This window comes from Ptychodera flava, chromosome 19, assembly GCF_041260155.1.
Source record: "Ptychodera flava strain L36383 chromosome 19, AS_Pfla_20210202, whole genome shotgun sequence".
In the NCBI taxonomy this organism is placed as follows: Eukaryota; Metazoa; Hemichordata; class Enteropneusta; family Ptychoderidae; genus Ptychodera; species Ptychodera flava.
In genome coordinates this window covers 3,453,461-3,459,706 of record NC_091946.1, presented here as the reverse complement: position 1 = coordinate 3,459,706, position 6,246 = coordinate 3,453,461, and the positions used below count along the sequence as shown (strand labels likewise).

At 38.0% G+C, this 6,246-nt stretch overlaps 1 long non-coding RNA gene across 1 annotated transcript; it reads left to right on the top strand.

Moving 5' to 3' along the window:
• Window positions 1–4,322: 4,322 nt before the first annotated feature.
• Window positions 4,323–5,647, top strand: LOC139118406 (uncharacterized). The gene is made up of 2 exons (XR_011548698.1): window positions 4,323–5,065; window positions 5,460–5,647. It is a non-coding gene; the product is annotated as an uncharacterized lncRNA (long non-coding RNA).
• The last annotated feature ends 599 nt before the right edge of the window (window positions 5,648–6,246 follow it).

Here is a 6,246-nt window from a genome sequence, read left to right as displayed (position 1 = left end):
TTTCATCATAATTTTGATATATCAACTTCAGTTCATCACTACAAACCTGTATACCAAATATCAAAGCTGTCAGACAAGCGATTTTGATGAAATAACTTTTTGACCAAAAATGACAAAAAATTCCTTAAAAATACAAATTTGCATATTTCATGACAATGTGAACAAATCAAATTTAGGTCATCCCTAGGGACCTGTATACCAATATCAAAGCTGTCAGACAGAAGTTTTGATGAAATAACTTTTTGACCAAAATGACAAAAAATTCCTTAAAATTAAAAATTTGCATATTTTATCACAATGTGAACAAATCTAGGTCAATGGTCATCCCTAGGGACCTGTATACCTAATATCAATGGTGTCAGACAAGTGGTTTTGATGAAATAACTTTTTGACCAAAAATGACAAAAAAAATTCCTTAAAAATACAAATTTGCATATTTCATCACAATGTGAACAAATCTCAGGTTATCCCTAGGGACCTGTATACCAAATATCAAAGCTCTCTGACCAGCGATTATGAAGAAGAAGATTTTTTACCAAATACGCCTTTTTTGAGCTAATTTGCATATTTTCAATAATGTCAAAAAACAAAAAATATGAGTTTCTCATAATCATATCTTGCATTTACACAACAAATATCAAATCTGTAAGTACTGCGGTTCTCAAGATAATAGTGGAAGGACATCCTGATAAACGGACATAAATACATACATACATACATACATACATACATACATACATACATACATACATACAGACTGACCACTAAGCTATTGGGATACCCATCCCAATAGCTTCTATAGACTGTAGTCTATAAAAGCTACTATAACACGCCACATGCTCATTCCCTGTCGCGATTTGCTAGAATACGTCACGTGACGAGAAAATAGATACGTCTAGTCCCCATCGGATCGACAAAAGTGACGTCAGAGGGTATTTTTTGAAAAGCTATTTCCCTAGGGAAATAGTCCTGACCAAATTTGGAAAAGTGGCTGGTCACGTGACCGTAGTGTCGTCTGCAGCTTTGCAACAATGGCGGGTGACTGGAACGTGATGTGCGTCCGGGATACGTGACGAAACATTCTCTAAAACAGATTTTCCAACATTTTCCAACATTCCAATAACGTAGGAACTTGAACAGCTCATCGACGGAAAAGATTAAAGTGCAACTAAGGATGTCGCTAGGTATGCTTAGGGAGCCGTCATTATTTATGGCCTGGGGGGGGGTCGGAGGAATCTGAGGGGGGGTCACTCAAAAAATCGAAAGCTACAAGGGGGGGGGGGTTGCTCAAAAGTGGAGAACAAGAAAGGGGGGCTACTCAATTTTGTTGACATGTATTGAAGCATTTAGTGGAGTTACGAATTAATACAACAATAATAGTAAAGATATGTATATTCATACCCGGTATTTGTGTACACACACACACACACCACACACACACACAATATATATATATATATATATAAATCATAATACAGGTGGTTTCAAGTAGAAACTAAAATCTCATTACACTATGTGTTTCACGTTATTGTGATCTTCAGACGAGAATGATCAGCTATTCGACGTGGCAAGCCTTATGTTAGAGGCTAGCACTAAGTACATTTTTCAGTATTTCCTGATTAAGATTGATATACTTGCCTGATCATTAATGAGAAACGTCTGCTTTCTATATTCTACATTGTATAGGTTACCGATAGGGGAAAATGTGTAAAGCAAGCTTATTCTGATGCTATAAAGTTTAAAACCAGTTGAATGCCTTGACAACAAACCCATCTTTTATTGCAGGAAAATAATAATAAATAATAAATGTGAATAAATGTATGTCTGTCGCTATTTTTTCGGTTTCAAAAAATATAGTTGAAATCAGTGAACTGAAATATAAGTTTTGGAATACTGTCTCAGATTTATTTTCCTTTGAGTTTTTTATACGAAAAAAATACTCCCCAAGTGCCACCAAATAACACCATTTTAACCTCTATTTTTCAAAAGCTCCAATGGCACGAGGGGGGACACCCCCCTCCTGACCTCCCCCCGCGACCGCTTATGCGGTCTCTTGTGGTGCTTTCGCACCACATCTTCCCCCTCTTGAAAAAAAATCCTACAGAATAACTGCATGTCACCAGAGCACTGGATACAGACCTGTACATCAGCCCCTGCCACAGCAATTGGAACCTCCTTCCGACAAAGACCTACCGGTATACCACAGGGTTTAATCAGGGTCTGTACAGGGCCTGTCACAGCAGCAATCCATTTTACAGTATAGATATTTAACTTTCCCATTTTTTTTTGGGGGGGAGGGGGGGGTCACTCAAATTTTCTGTAGCAGAGAGGGGGGGTTACTCAAACGTCATGGTTGGCAGGGGGGGGTACTCGAAATTTTGGAGTTCGAAAGCAATTCCTCAGACCCCCCCCAGGCCGTAAATAATGACGGCTCCCTTAGAATATTTTTTGAAAGAAAGTTGTACTACCACATACAACTGAAACCGCTGCTGAAACATCGCCCAGTAAACTTGTTACAATGGATTGTTGTGGTGCAAAATATCAAAACACATTAAAAACTATACAACATGAGCATGTGGTGTGTTATAAAACACCTATCGCCTGGTCTTTATTCGGGCTATAGCGCTCATCCTCGGGGAATAGCAATATGTTTCTGGTAACACACGGCCCATCGGGGTAATAGACGGGCGCTATAGCCCTCATGACCAGGCAATAGGTGTTTACTATATACTGTAGTCTATAGTAGCTAAAAATAAAATAAATTGTAACGGGTTCTGCTCTCATTTAAAACTTTTTATAATTTGCAACCTCTGTACAAATCGATTTCAAAATCAACCTTTTACTTGTTTCCTCAATGAATTAGACTCAGTCTTAGCAAAGGATTTTAGACATGGCAGTAATTGAGAGAGGACTGTCACTTGCAAGTGTCACAAGTTGGTCAAGTATAACAGCCATATCTGCAATCACACTCAATTGTATCACAGGGCGTTGCCTAGCAAGTTACTCCAAGCTGATATGGTGAACTCTGACAATAATAATAATAAAACAGATAGTGAATACCGTGAATAGTACTTGCTTAGTGGCATTCTTCATGGCTCATTTGAACCTGATTTAGGAAGTGATGACTGGTTGACATTAAATTTGATGTGAATTTGAGAAATGGCAAATCTGCTCAAGAAGGTAACATAGCACTGGATCTAGTTTGAATAAAAATATGAGAATGGTAAAGTGAGTAAAAGTTTACCTAAGTCTTGATATTTCAAAGAATAAAATCCTTGTAAAACACAGACACTTTAATGGAAATTGAACATACACTTGTTCATTCTTTGCTGGAGACAACTGTTCTGCATCTAACTGACATTACGTCTGACAGAACCATCCAGTGCAATATCAAGAACACTTGTACTGGAATGTTGTACATGTATATGACACTTGATTGTCATCTGGAATGCAGACTCTGTTGTTTAAGCATGGATACCCTTACCGAAAATTATTTCTACTGCAAATTTGCCGTAAGTTTGCTGCAAATATGCAGCAAGCATATAGCTTGCAGGAAGGAGTTGCAGAAGTTTGCAGGTAGATGTGACCCTCCTGCAAACCCTTAAGTCAGTTTGCAGCAAATTTGCGGTAAACGACTAAGTTGCTGCAAATTTGCGGCAAACCAGATTATTGCTGCAAATATGCAGCAACACATGATTGACATATTTCCCACTATTTCATTACCAGGGAGTACACACTACACACTGAGTACTGTTGCACTTCGTGACCAGTCATGTGTAAGCAACATAAAATTGATCTTTCATTTATATTTTATGTTCCTTTATTTCATAACAGACAATCCACTTTTTAAATTATAATAACTGGTAATGCTAGATAATGAACAGCTTCAGTTATGCTGGTGAAAGCATTGCATGGATATAGAGTGCATCTATAGTATATACTGTAGTGACATGATGTAATAAAAGTGCCCTTTGACAATCTGGTTGGGTAAATTATGGTTGGATCGAAAACTGAATTTTTAGGGAAACAAAGATTTGAAACAGGGACTTGTCTGTCTTGCAAGTTACACCCTGTATTTTCTGCGAATGATACCAAAATGCAAACAGTTTCGAACGAAATGTGCGTTTGATGATGGTCTGTAAGGACACGTCGTAGACTTTTGTTACTGCAAATCTGTACAGTAATGTTTCCGCTACTACCTCCAAGCAGAGTAGTGGCTGTGCTCCAAGCTATTCATCCCATCAATATAGTACATGTATACGGTACGTACAATGCGCTGCAGCTTACAGTCTGTCCCATCGATGCCGCTGATAAAATCTCGCCTTCTGATAACATGGGTCGAGGTAAAAGGCTTTTGTCCATGTTTTCAGCGTTAGAGTTGTATTGCCGAGCACAAATTTGAGATTTAGGATTACACTCCATCCCGAGTCGCTGTACGAAAATTCAATGCGCTACTTCACCAACGTCCAACACGTCCTGTGTATATCAGCTGCGAGCAGCCGACATGTTTACACTCTCCGGTCACGGTTCATCAAGGTCAGTTCGCGCATTGATATTGATTCTTCGTACTGAAAGAATTTTTACTCTCTTTTTAGTCTTTCTATGATAAAAATAACCATTTTCATTAAACTAATAAATTAAATGCTATATTAAGTATGAAATATAACGGATTGGTGCAGATGTAGAGTCAATTTCAGCATTTAAAAACGGGACTACATTATCAATCGCGTAATGATTTATAGATCGCACTTCCGTTATCGTCATGAGGCTTGATCGGCGCGAAGTTAGATTTTAGTACCATCGGCCAGTGTCGGCTGCGTACTTGTGAGCAGGGAGTTTTCTAGTGGACAATTTCGTGATCTTTCTATGGAATCGCCAGCCAAATGATATCACATAGTTGCAAAAACGTGTATACAGTACCAGGGACAGGTGGAGTTCTAAATTTGTGAACGCGAGCGGCAGTAAAGATGCCGACTATATTTTCTGAGTACGGTATTTACACACAGCACGGTGAGACCTGCAACCGGACTGGGAATCGTCCAGCGTCTGCGAGCCGTTCAGAAATGTAAGTCAATGTACCGTTCGTCTGTACATCGATCGCTATAATTATGTTCTGTAATCGTTGTATTGCAATCTTTACCAAAAGATAAATTTTCGTTGAGTACTGATTCATACTGAATTCACTTTCGTTTCACAACAGTTACTTACAGTAAGTGCTGAGATTTTTGCAGATTGTCGCCGTCGTGTATGTAAACAACATACGGCGAATTGTCCGCTGTCGGACATTTTAATCATTATTAATTTAATTTCGATCATGAATATTTATGCATTTTCTGCTTCAATTTTTCAACTTGATTTTGTCTCATTTTCAAATAATTATCGATTTCTTTCATGAAATTTACAATGTTTGGTCAAACGGTAAAGACTTACACTCTTCCCTGAACGATTTATATTTTCAGAATCCATTGCTGGTACACTAAAGGGACAAGAAATTCAGAGAACAGAAAGCCAAATCGCAGCCTTGACAGTAATGTAAATGTTACATGAAACTTCTCAAGTCAAAAGAAAATCTTGACATGATCATGACACTTATGTGGCATGAAATGAACATGGCATATAAAATAAATTGTTCCACAATTGAATTTAACCTTTTTCTCTGTCATCTTTTTGTTTATAATAACTTTATTTGCGCTGACCATTGTTTCTCGTGAAACTGGTATTTCAGAGTTAAGTTGGATAAATAATATTTATTATTGGCCGACTGTGGACAGCACAAGATGTGTTTTATCCAACTAAACTCTGAAATACCAGTTTACGAGAAACAATGGTCAGCGCAAATAAAATAATTTGCTGTATGGAGTTTGCGGCAAATTATCAGTAACATTCAAATTAATTTGCAGCAAGTTTGCTGCAAGGATTGTGCCGCAAATTTGCTGCAAAGAGTTTGCAGCAACGTTGCGGCAGGGAGTTTGCTGCATATTTGCAGCAAGTTCACAAGAAACCTAATTTGCATCTGAAAAATGAACCACCCGCATATTTGCGGCAAATAGTTTGCTGCAAATTTACTGCAAAGCTTGCGGCAAATTTGCAGTAACAGTTTGCGGGAGGCCTAAAATTTCGGTAAGGGTATGACTGAAACTGGTCAAATACTTGAGGGGCCCAAAATCAAGTTTGCTGCAGGTGAAATAATTTTTATCATAATTTCAAAGCAAAGACTAAATCTCCAGCAATTTGTATCATTGAGAA